At 38.3% G+C, this 13,015-nt stretch overlaps 1 protein-coding gene across 1 annotated transcript in view; it reads right to left on the reverse strand.

The window, feature by feature from the left end:
* WWP1 (WW domain containing E3 ubiquitin protein ligase 1) overlaps positions 1-2,168 on the reverse strand; it is a 107,467-nt gene extending 105,299 nt beyond the window's left edge. Inside the window, exon 1 of the mRNA XM_059901670.1 lies at positions 1,969-2,168. The gene's annotated coding sequence lies outside the window, so the exon portion shown is untranslated. The remainder of the gene's footprint in view (positions 1-1,968) is intronic.
* Between the last annotated feature and the right edge of the window lie 10,847 nt (positions 2,169-13,015).

Genomic DNA, 13,015 nt, shown 5'->3' on the forward strand with positions numbered 1-13,015 from the left:
CTGTATAACCCTCATCGCCTGCTAAATCCAAGGTCATAAGCCCAGCTCTAAAAGCAATCCATAAACTGGTCCAAATTTTTACTTTAAGCTTTACCACCCATTATACTGGTACAAATACGTTATATTCCATCCAAACATACTTGCCTCTCCCTAAATGTATGAACTCTGTGCTCTCTTAGTCCCTTCTCTCTGCCTAGATTACCTTTCCCAGCCTATCGAAAGTCTATAGTCATACTTCAAACCAAAGATTTCAAAAACCAGAAGCTCTATGAAATAACCCCCCTATGAGATGTGAGCTCTACCCCCTCTGAATTTGAATTCAGTATGAAACGTAACTATGTCTTAAAAGACAAATGAGGCATTTGTGTATAGTCTTACCTGCCTAACTAGTCTGTGAGGGCAGAAACTGTTATCACCCTCATCTTTATATTCCCCCAAATCCATCGCAGTCATGCAGTAGATGCTTAATAATTGTGTAAGGCAGTAGAAGAAATTTCAGCCTTCGCGGGGTAAGCAGAATACTATCTCTTGAAGGCAGAGACCTTACATGCAACATCCTCTATCATACCAGGCTTCCAAAAACATAACCTTTAGTTACTGCTTTTCAAAGCCCTTATGTTACAGGTCATATAACTGCATTTTAAGGGAAGAACTATTTGAAAGTGTTAATAAGCCACTTCAGAAAGATCTGTTCCCCCACATACTTTACACTTCTCAATTTGAAGAGCTTCCAATACTTGGCCACTAAGCATTCAATTTTAAAAATATTAACCATTTATGAAAAGTGATAATTTCAGCCACCGATAATTATCTATTTTATGAGTAAAAACAAGTCACATAAATAAAAGAATGCTTTTCTTCTTTAAAAGGTCCATTTCGCTTGCATAATACATACAGAGACTTAACGAGACAGGTAAAGTGGGTTTATACATAAGCATGAACTCTTGCAGAAACCTGCATACAACTGTACACCAGGTATTTCAGGCAAAAGAAACCAAAGAGGGGGAAGATACTTTGGACGTTATTCTTTTACACTATTATTACCAACAACATTTTAAGGCAGGAACTCAACATTTTGCACACTAGCTACACAAAAAGATAAAAACCAATCAAACAGAAAAAGAAAGCCACATCAAGCCCCTGGAAAATATTTTATCCTGGAAGAGTAAAAATGTCAAAATAACAGATACTTCTCTTCTTTGGTAATGAAGGTTTCATATAATCGCGGGAGCAAAGGGGGCTCAACTCCGTATCTATGGAGCAAAGAAAGGGCTGTGCACAAGACTAATCATTTAAAGCCTGTAAAAGCAATGGGCAAAGTACAAAATTTTTTAAATGTCTAAAGGATGAAAGGAGAAGGTCCAAGTCACAGATTAGATAAGGACTAGTGAAAACTGCAAGGTCACTGGGACCTACCAGGTCACAAAGGTGGAGGTGGGGGTTGTGTTGGGCGGGGGGGAAAGGGGGGGGGGGGGCTGCAGAGTCAGTAAAGAACCGGGAGTGATAAAAACATGTCAGAAAAAGACGTTCTAAGGCGGGGAGTCCTTGGTTTGGGACGGTGGAACTGCGGGGAAAGTCAGGGCACTGGGAGTAAGTCCATATATTAGGGTTTTTTTGGAGAGGTGTTAGAGAAAGGAAGGGAAGGTAGAAAGAAGGGAAGGAAGCTTGAGAACTGCGGCTGCCGTGTCACGTAAACACTTTTCTCCGCTCCAGTATCATTAGCTCAGGCCTGTGCCAGGGCCAACTCGGGGCAGGACCCGTGACCCCACCCCAGAAAACTCCCAGCCCCCGGGCTGGAGTCGGCAGCCAGGGCGGTGCGGACGGCCCCCGACTGCCCTCGGAGGGTCCCGCCCCGCGGCGAACCGTGCCGGGCTCAGGGCACCGCCGCGGAGGCTCCCGGCCCGCGCCCCCAGAGCCCCCGCCCCGCCCGCGACCCCCGCCCCTAGCCCAGCGCCGCGGCGTCCTTACCCGGCGCGAAGCCGTCGGCTCCCGGCGGCCCGGCGGCCACGGCAGCGGCGCCTCCTCCACCGGCGGGCGCCCTCACCCTTCCGTGCCCAAGATCACCATCTCGCAGCAGGCGCGGCGGCGACAGCCACCCAGGCGTCGGCCCCGGCAGCCCAGGCCGCCTGCAGCCACTCGGAACCCGCTTGCCGCGCTCGCCGACACCCGACCCTCCCCCCACCCCCACCCCGGCCACGCGCCACCTCCGGCCGACCCCACGCCTCCCTCCTCGGGAGCGCGCCGCGCCCGGAGCGCGCGCCTCCCTGCCGGCTCGACCCTGCGTTCTACGCCGCGGCCTCCCAGAGCCTCCAACTCCGGACCCGGAATCCGGCTTCCCGCGAGCATGCGCAGCGAGGGAGAACCGAGGATGCCTTTGAAAGACTCCGCTTCTCCGGGTCTTCGGAGCGGTCGAGGGAGGGGGAGAGCCAGCCAATGGGAGGGAGGGGGCGGGGCCTGAACCTGTGGAAGGGGAGGGGCCGTCGCCGAGATTTGGGAAGAGGCTTCAGTAAGTCGTGGTGGGTGCTGCCGACTTGACTTTCCGGTTCGCGGCCGGTCCCGCGCATGACTTCCAGTAAGGTCCTTGGGGCACTGGCGTTCTTTTCTTGAACGCTTTACGGCAAAAGGAGGCTGTTAATAAATACTCCTTGATCTAGCTGAGTGTTTGACTTACAACCCATTGCAAGAGTAAATAATTGCATTTAGCAGATGGTCATACCAGAAGAGTTCCAGTCCACTTGTACTGGTAACCAAAACGTTCACCACCCCAACCCCACAAGAGTACGATGATAAAATTAATACTGAGCAAGTGCATGTGTCTGTGCAATTAATGAATACAGCAGTTCCATAAAGAAGGGTCTATTATCCCCATTTATACAAATGAGTCAATTAGCCTGGAGAAGAGCTCTTGGTTCTGTGCCTTGCTTTTAGAACCAAGGCCACCCTGCAAATAGAAATCAGTAATGACCACGTTACTCATCATATGACCTGTTCCTCTACTTCAGAGTGATAATAAAGGTCATCCAGCATGGATTTCTACAATTTTTGCCCAGCTGCTTCACCCAAACCCCACAAATTACCTACACCCACACCCAAGCTTACTAGTTTTCCTCTATCTCAGGCTGGCTGTCCCTGCTCCCCTCCAACCGAAACTCTCCACTGACTGCTCCCTCCTGTAAGGCCCTCCCTGGTGTATCTTTAACCTCATCCTTTCTGTTGGGTACAACTCTTCCGCATAACATGTTTAAGACTTTTCTGTATGAATCTTTCCCTTGACTTGTAAACCTCTTTCTAGTTCTCTCTCTTCTTCCGTCATAACTAAGCCTTTGAAAGAATTGTGTACCAAGAACATTGGCACTCAGTGAATATTTGTAGGATTCAATAAATGTCTCTTGACTGAATAAATGCAAATGCACATTCTCTTCCTCTCCACTCCATCAGTTTCTACCCTCTGACTTCCTACCTGGATCTGATGCATACTGTATCCACAATGATTATTCTAAAACATACATCTGAGCCCATCACTCCACTGCTTAAAATCTTTCATTGGCTCATCAGAGCTTTCAAGACAAAGGTTAACATGGTCTTCAAGGCTTCTTTCATGCTCACATGCTCTGTATCTCCTGTTATGACCAACTCTTCAGAGTTCCTGATTGTGCTCACTCATCTCTACTTTGAAGGGTACTGTTTCCTCTAACCTTTCCCTCAACTTTTTGCTTGTCCAGCTCCTTTAAAAATAAATTCAAGAACATGCTCCCAAGTGCACTCTCAGACATAACCTATGCATACCCAGCAGAGGTCTGTGCTCCATCTGCAGAGTGCACACATGCCTCCTCCCACTTCCCGCTCTACTTCCAGCTCTCCCAAGTCCTCAGTTTCTGCCTCAGGTGAGCTCCATTCAGAAGTTCCTTGTACTCACCTAGGCCCTTACATTGACAGCAAACATTGGACCAGCCTTTCATTATTAAATATTTCTTTGGTGTTCAAATGAACACTATTACAAATATCTTTTCATACATCATTGCCCATGTCCTTACTTACTGCCTTAATTTACATCCTTAAAAGTAATCGAAGGTATGAACAATTTTAGCCCTCTTGAAACATATTGGCAAGTTACCTTCCAGGAAGAACTTAGGCCTAGGTTCACACTGCCTGGGATAAAAACCCAGCTCTGCCACCCAGGGCCAGATTCCTATTTTCATGGATCCTAGATACTTTTACTTTGTGGGCCTCTTCTTCCATAAAATAATATTTAAAATTATATTTATATCTGCATTGTTATAAAGACAACATACTGATATTGTACATTAAAACATTTTCTTCGACCTAAGCATTCATTTTTTCTTTCTGATTTTAAAAGAAATTAAAACATTATATGGGCCTCTAAAAGTATGGTGAGCCTGAGGCACTGTGCCTATCATGGCAGTTGGGTAAGTCAACACTTCTGCCACCTATGAGCTATGAGGTTTGGCCAAAGTCCTTAATCTGTGCCTCAAGCAGAAAATAGGTATAATGCTACCATATGATGTTGTAGTTAAAAGAAAATGAGTTGCTACAAATAAAATACCTAGAACTATGTGGCACATGATCAATAAATTACTGATATTATAATTGTCATTCTCAATTGTCCCACAGCGCTGTATGAGAGTATGTGATTGTCCTTCTTCACTGTGCCAAAATCATCAAGGTATATTCTCATCTTGGTATATTCTCATCACAGGGCAAATATGGTATCTCATTGTTTGTCCATTGTCCATTTTCTTGCTAGGATATTCACAAAAAGTCGCTTTATACAATGTAGAGATTGATCCAAAATAAAATTATTAGTCTTTTCCATTTTTGTTTTCTTCTATTATTTTTTGTTTCACAACTTCATTGCCATCCTGAGATCATGTCATTTATCTGCCTTTACTTTTTTCTACATGTTTGACAATTTTGCTTTATCCATTAAATAACTTAATCCTTTCAGATTTATTTTGGTGTGATGATCTACCTTTTCTTTCTCTAAAGAGCTCATGGTCTCCCCCAGCTCATTTGTTAAAGGATCTTTCTCCAACTATGATGGTTTTAAAATATGCCCACAAATTCATCAATACTCCCCCTTCAAAAAGTGGAGTCTAATTCCCTTTCAAATGAATGTGGGTTGTACTTAGCGACTTATTTCTTTTTTTTTCTTTCATCAGAATTTTACTCTCAAGTAGAAACAGGATTGCAATGCCATTACTCTGAGTTCATTCTCTTCTCCCACACATGATTACATAAGGAAAGGCATTAGTGTGTTAGTGACTTATTTCTAATGGATACAATACAGCAGAAGTGACAGTATGTACTTTCCAAGAGCAGGTCTTAAAAAGGTATTGTGGCTCCTCTCTACTCTCTCTCAGATCACTTGCTCTGAAGAAGGCAGTTACCGTGTCATGAAGACATATCAAGTAGCCTTATCAGACGCCCACATAGCAAGGAACTGAATATCTTGCCAACAACCAGCAAGGATATGAGGCCTCCTGCCAATCTCCATGTATATGAAGCCCTCCTGGAAGTGAATCCACCAGCCTCAGTCAGGCTTTGGATAATACAGACATCTTGACTGCAACCTCATTAGAGACCTTGAACCAGAAACCCCAACTAAATCATTCTCAAATACCTGACCATAGTAACTGTGAGGTAATAAATGTTCATTGTTTTAAGCCACTAAATTTGAGGGATAACTTGTTATGCAGCAACACATAATAAATACACTAACCCAGTGGTTCTCAACTGGGTACTATCTTGTATCCCAGGGGACATTTGTAAATGTTGTGAGACATTTTTGATTATCTCAACTAGGGAGCTGGGGGAGATTTCCACTGGCATTTTGTGGGTAGAGGCCAGAGAGTGCTAAACATCCTTCAGTGCACAGGCCAGCACACACACACACACACACGCGCGCGCGCACGCGAAGAATTATCAGATCCAAAATGGCAATAATGCTGAAGATGAGAAAACCTTCACTAACCTGTTTTCCCTGCACCTTAAACTTTCTTTCTTTCACATATACTTGTTTCATATCCTTTGCTCATCTGGTTGCTGCTTTACCGTGTTTTACCCCTGGTCCTAGGCAACCACCAATCTGCTCTCTGTCACTAGAGAATAACTTTACTTTTTCAAAGGTTTGGTGTAAATGGTATCAGACAGTGTGCACTTTTTCGTGTCTGGCTTCTTCAGCTCAGCATACTTTAAAGATTCATTCCTGTTGTTCTGTGTAGCAGTAGTTGCTTCTTTTCTTATTGCTGACTATTATTTCTATTGTATGGATTTGCCAAATTTTTTTATATTTGTCTTTTTGCTGAACATTTAATTTGTTTCCAGCTTTTTGCTATAATGACTGAAGATTCTATGAACATTGGGTTAAAGGTCTTTGTGATGACATATGTTTTCATTTTTCTTGGGTAAATAATGCCAAGGAATGGAATTGTTGGGTCACATGGTAAGCATATATTTAATTATAGGAAATTGCCAAACTGCTCTCCAAAGTGGTTGTGCCATTTTACATTCCCACTACCAATGTATGGGAGTTCCAGTTTTCTATTTCCTTTCCAACACTTGGTAATGTCAGTCCTTTCTGATTTTAGCCATTCTAGTAGATGTGTAGCAGTAAGTCACTGTGTTTTAATTTCTATTTCTCTGATAACTAATGATGTTGAGCATCTTCTCATGTGATTATGGCTCATTTGTATATTTTCTTTTGCGAAGTGTTTGTTCAAATTTTTTGTCCATTTCAAATTGTTTTTGTCTCTTCGGTGTGTATTCTATACACCAATCCTTTGTCAGATACATTTGTTGTGAATCTTTTCTCTCAGACTGTGGCTTGCTGTGGTGGTCAGCCTCCAAGAAGGACCCCACTGATCTTGGCCTCCCAGTGTCTATACTTTTATACAGTCTCCTCCCCTTTAGAGCGGACCCATGTCAGATTTTCCAAGAGGAATTGTGAAAGTGATGGCATGTGATTTCTAAGACTAGGTCACGAGAGTCATTGTAGCTTGCATCCTGCCCTCTTGGATTGCTTGCTCTAGAGAATGTCTTTGGGAATATCCATGCAGAGAGGAACTAAGACCTGTTGATAAACAGCCAGCAGCAACTTACCAGCCATATGCAGCATCTTAGAAATGAATCCTCCAGCCTCTGTCAAGCCTTCAGATGACTGCAATCTCATGTGACACTCCAAGCCAGAACTGGCCAGCCAAGCAATTCACATATTCCTAATCCATAAAAACTGTGAGAGATAATAATTGTTTATTGTAGTTTTCAGTCACTAGGCTTTGGAGAAATTTTTTACACAGGAACAGTTAAACTCGCATTTCATTTTCTCAACAATGTCCTTTGAAGAACAGAGTTTTTATTTTGCCAAAGTTCAATTTATCAACTCTTTGTCTTGTGACTCATGCTTTTTATGACATATTTAAGAAAGTTTACCTACTCCTATAGAGAAAAGATTTTTTTAATATGTTTTCTTCTTGAAATTTAGTTTTAACTTTTTCATTTGGGACTATAATACATTTCAAATTAATTTTTGCATAAGGTATGAGGAAAGAGTCAATGTTAATTTTTTTCTAAATGGATATAATATTGTTTCAACACCATTTGTTGAAAAGACAGTCCTTTCCCCCCTGAACTAGCTTTAGCAACTCTGGTGAAAACTCAGTGTCTATTTTTGGACTCTTTAATCCATTCCATTTAACTATAAGCCTATCTTTATTACACTGTATTGATTACTATAACTTTAGAAAGTGTTGAAACCAGGAAGCGTAAATCTTCCAAATCTGTTCTTTTTCAAAATGATTTTGACTCTACCAGGTTCTTTGCATTTCCACATGAATTTTAGAATTAGCTATTTAATTTTTACTTTTGAAAAAATACCTCCAGGAATTTGGGATTGCTAATACGTAGATCAATTTAGGAAGAACTGACACATTAACAGTACTGAGTCTTCTCATCCATGAATATGGTATAGATCTCAGTTTATTCAGGTCTCCTCTAAATTCTCTTAGCAATGTTTTTTTTTTTTTTTTTAAGATTTTTAGAAATTTCATGTAATGTCTGAAACATTTATATTAACATATTTCCATACATATTTCCATACAAATACAAATATAAGATTTTTAGAAATTTCATGTAATGTCTGAAACATTTATATTAACATATTTCCATACAAATAACCCAATGAAAGTTTAGTATTAGTTGTTTTGTTTGTTTTTTTATACTGCAGGTTCTTATTAGGCATCAATTTTATACACATCAGTGTATACATGTCAATCCCAATTGCCCAATTCAGCACACCACCATCCCCACCCCACTGCAGTTTTCCCCCCTTGGTGTCCATATGTCCATTCTCTACATCTGTGTCTCAACTTCTGCCCTGCAAACTGGCTCATCTGTACCATTTTTCTAGGTTCCACATACATGCATTAATATACGATATTTGTTTTTCTCTTTCTGACCCACTTCACTCTGCATGACAGTCTCTAGATCCATCCACGTCTCAACAAACGACTCAATTTCGTTCCTTTCTATGGCCGAGCAATATTCCATTGTATATATTTACCACAACTTCCCCATCCATTCGTCTGTTGATGGGCATTTAGGTTGCCTCCATGACCTGGCCATTGTAAATAGTGTTGCAATGAACATTCGGGTGCATGTGTCTTTTTGAATTACGGTTTTCTCTGGGCACATGCCCAGTATGTTTTGTATTTTTGATAGTACTGGTATTGCATATACTTATCCTTAAGTATTTTATGCTTTTACTGCTATTGTAAATGGATTCTTAATTTCATTTTCTAATGGTTCATTGATAGTATATTTAAATACACTTGATTTTTTTAATATTGGCCGAGTGTGTTGAGACCTTGCTAGTGAATTTATTAGTTCTAGTAGTGTTTTATAGATTTCTTGGGAGTTTTCATGTTCACTATCATACCTCTGCAAATAAAGAGAGTTTTACTTTTTCCTTTCCATTCTGTATGCTTTTATTTACCTTTCCCATTTTATTCCACTGACTAGAACACACAGTATAATGCTGAACAGAAGCAGTAAGAAAGAGCATCCTTGCCTTGTTCCTGATTTTAAGGGAAAGCATTCAGTGTTGTACCATTAAATATGATGTTCTCTCTAGATTTTTTGCATATGTCCTTTGCCAGGTTGAGGAAGTTCCCTTCCTTTCCTAATTTGCTGAGAGTTTTTATTATGAATGAGTGTTAAATTTTACCAAATGCTTTCAAGGGGCATCTACTGAGATGATCTTATGTTTTTGTTTTTGTTTTTTTTTTCCTTTTTAGATTGTTGAGATGATAGATTAAATTGATTGATTTTCAAATATTAAACCAACCTTACATTCCTGAGATAAACCAAACTTGTTCTTGGTGTATTATACATTTTATAGGTTGCTGGGTTCTACTAGCTAAACTTAAAATATATTAAGAAATCCAAGTTCATTGGGAATACTGGTCTGTAGTTTTCTTGTAATGTCTTTTTCTAGGTTTGTTATCAGGGTAAGTCTGGCCCAATAAAATGAGTTTGGAAGCTCCTTATCTACTTTCTGAAGAAGTTGTATAAGATTTTTATTATCTATTTCCTAAAGGTTTGAAAGGTTTTTTCAATTTTTAACTTACTTTTTGTTGAAGTATGGTTGATTTACATGAACGCTTTCATCAATGAAGCTATACAGGCTAGGAGTCTCCTTTTTGAGAAAAATTAAATTATGAATTTAATTTTGTTTGTAGATAAAAGACAATTTAATTTTCTATGTCTTCTTGTGCCAGTTTTGGAAATTTGTGTCTGTCAAGGTTTTTTTCCATTTCATTTAAGTTGTCAGATTTATTTGCCTAAAGTTATTTATAATATTTATTATTCTTTAACATTTGTTTAATATCTGATGTCTCATTGTTTATTCCTAATGTTAGTATTTTATGTTTTCTCTCTTTTTCACTTGATAAGCTTAGTTAAAGGTATTTCATTTGATTGATCTTTTCAAAAAAGAAGCTTCAGTTTCATTAATTCTGTTGTCTGTTCCTCTTTTATTTATTTCAGCTTTTTTCATTATTGCCACATTTGTACTTACTTGGGACTTATTTGCTCTTCTTTTTCTAGCTCATTAAGGTGAAAGCTTACATTATTCACTTGGGATCTCATTGCTTTTCTACCATAAACATTTAGAGCACAGATTTCCTTCTGAGCACTGCTTTAGATGTACCTCCAAAATTTAGATATATTTTATCTCAATTTTCATTTAGTTCTAAATATTTTCTGATAGTCCTTGTGATTTCTTCTTTGACCCATGAGTTATTAGGAAATCTGTTGTACATTTTCCAAATATTTGGGAATTTCCCAGATATCTTTTTGTTATTGTTTTCTAATTTAACTCCATTATGGTCAGAGAATATACTCTAGCATTTCTATCTTTTCAAATTATTGATACTTGTTTTATCCCCCAGTATTCTTGGTGAATTTTTCATTTGCACATGAATAGTGTGTATTCTTTTGCTGGAGAGAGTGAAGATTATTCTATAAATGGCTATTAGGTCAAGTTGGATGATAGTATTGTTCAAGCTTTCTATAGTTTTACTGAGTTTTGTCTACTTGTTCTATCAATTACTGAGAGGAATAAAGAAATCTCTATAAATCTAGATGTACTTTTTTATCCTTTCAGTTCTGTCAGCTCTCAATTCATGTATTTTGTAGATATATTATTAGGTGTTTACACATTAATATTGCTATATAGTCTTTATCATTACATAATTTCCCTCTTAATCTCTGTTAGAGTTACTTGTTCTGAAATTTAATTTTTCTGGTATTAATATATCCACTCCAGATTTCTTATGATTAGTGTTTGTGTGGTACCTTTTTCCATCTTTTTCCTTTAATGATTCAATGTTTTCATATTTAAAGTAGTTTTCTAGTAGACAGCATTAGTTGAGCCTCGATATTTTAGCCAGTCTGGACAATCTCTGCCTTTTTTTTTTTTTTAATACGTCTTTATTGGAGTATAATTGCTTCACAATGCTGTGTTAGTTTCTGTTGTGCAACAAAGTGCTTCAGCCATATGCATACATATATCCCTGTATCCCCTCTCTCTTGAGCCGCCCTCCCACCCTCCCTATCCCACCCCTCTACATCATCACAAAGCACCCAGCTGATCTCCCTGTGCTATGCTGCTGCTTCCCACTAGCTATCTATTTTACATTTAGTAGTATATATATGTCAATGCTACTCTCACTTCGCCCCAGCTTCCTCCTCCCCACCCCATGTCCTCAAATCCATTCTCTATGTCTACATCTTTATTCCTGCCCTGCTACTAGGTTCATCAGTACCAATTTGTTGTTGTTTTTTTTTAGATTCCATATATACACATTAGTATACGGCTTTTGTTTTTCTCTTTCTGACTTACTTCACTCTGTATGACAGACTCTAGGTACATCCACCTCATTATAAATAACTCAATTTCATTTCTTTTTATGACTGAGTAATATTCTATTGTATATATGTGCCACATCTTCTTTATCCATTCATCTGTTGATGGACATTTATGTTGCTTCCATGTCCTGGCTATTGTAAATGGTGCTGCAATGAACGTTGGGTTGCATGTCTCTTTTTGAATTATGGTTTTCTCAGGGTATATGCCATTTACCTTTTAAATTTTGTTTTCTATTTGTACCATCTTGTTTCTTTTTCCTCTTTTCCTCCTTATTTTCAATTAGACAAGTAGTTTTTAATGTTCAATTTTATCTCCACTATTAAGTTACTAGCTGTAGCTCTTAGTAGTTTTTTAGTGGTTATCTTAGGGTTTATAGTATGCATCTTTAATTTATGCAGTCTAACTCCAGATAATATTACACCACTTTGTGTTTAATGTAAGAAATTTACAATGGTATACTTCCATTTCTCCCTTCCTCTTCTTAGTGCTATTGTTGTCATAATTATTTTAAGTTCAGCACATATTATAACGTCTATAATATATTCTTAGCATTTTTGTGTTAAATAATTATCGTTTGAAAAATTTAAAAACGAAAGAAGTTTTTTACATACCATTTCCAGTGATATTCACTGCTTTGTGTGGATTTGAATTACAAATTGATTTCAATTTCCTTCATCCTAAAGGACTTCCTTTAATATTTCTTGTAGTAAAGTTCTACTGGCAATAAATATCTCTGATTTCATTTGCCCAAAAAGTTTTATTTCGCCTTTCATTTTTTAAAGGAATTGTTTTGCTGGAAAAAGAATTCTAGTTTGATCACTTTTTTTCTGTCAGTTCTTTGACAATGCCATACATTGTCTTCTGGGTTGGATAGTTTCTGATGAAAAGGCTGAAGTAATTTTTATTTCTTTGTAATAATGCACCTTTTGTTGTTATTACTTCTTTTAGAATGTTTTTTTCTTTATCAGTGGTTTTGAGCGACCTGATTATTATGTGTTTTTGTGTAATTTGCTATGTATTTACTTTGCATAAGATTTGATAAACTTCTTGAATTGTGGGTTTATGTTTTGTTTTATTTAGAAAAGTTTTGGCTGCTGTTTCTTCCAATGCTTTTTCCTGCCTCCTCTTTCTAGCTCCTCCTGGGACTCCAATTACATATATTGTAATTAAACATATATAAAATAATTTAAATAATTACTACTAATTTTTTCCCATAGGCCACTGAGGTTCTGTTTTTGTTGTTGTTGATATTTCAACTTGTTTATTTCTAGAGGTTTCTTTTTTTCCTGTCTGCATTTCAGTTTGGATACTTTCGATTTCTATATCTTGAATTTCACTGATTTTTTTTTCTTTTGTAGTATCTAATCTACTATTAAGACCACCCAGTAAAATTCCTATTTCAGATATTGTATTTTTCAACCCTAGAAAAGTACATTTGGTGTTTTAAAAAAATCTTCTCTTTTCCTCTTCTTTACATTCATATTTTCCTTTAAATACTTGAACATGTTTACGATAGCTCTTTTGTCATTCTTGTCTGCTAATACCATCATTTATATCATTTCCTAGTTT

Source organism: Balaenoptera ricei, chromosome 17 (genome assembly GCF_028023285.1).
Source record: "Balaenoptera ricei isolate mBalRic1 chromosome 17, mBalRic1.hap2, whole genome shotgun sequence".
NCBI lineage: Eukaryota > Metazoa > Chordata > Mammalia > Artiodactyla > Balaenopteridae > Balaenoptera > Balaenoptera ricei.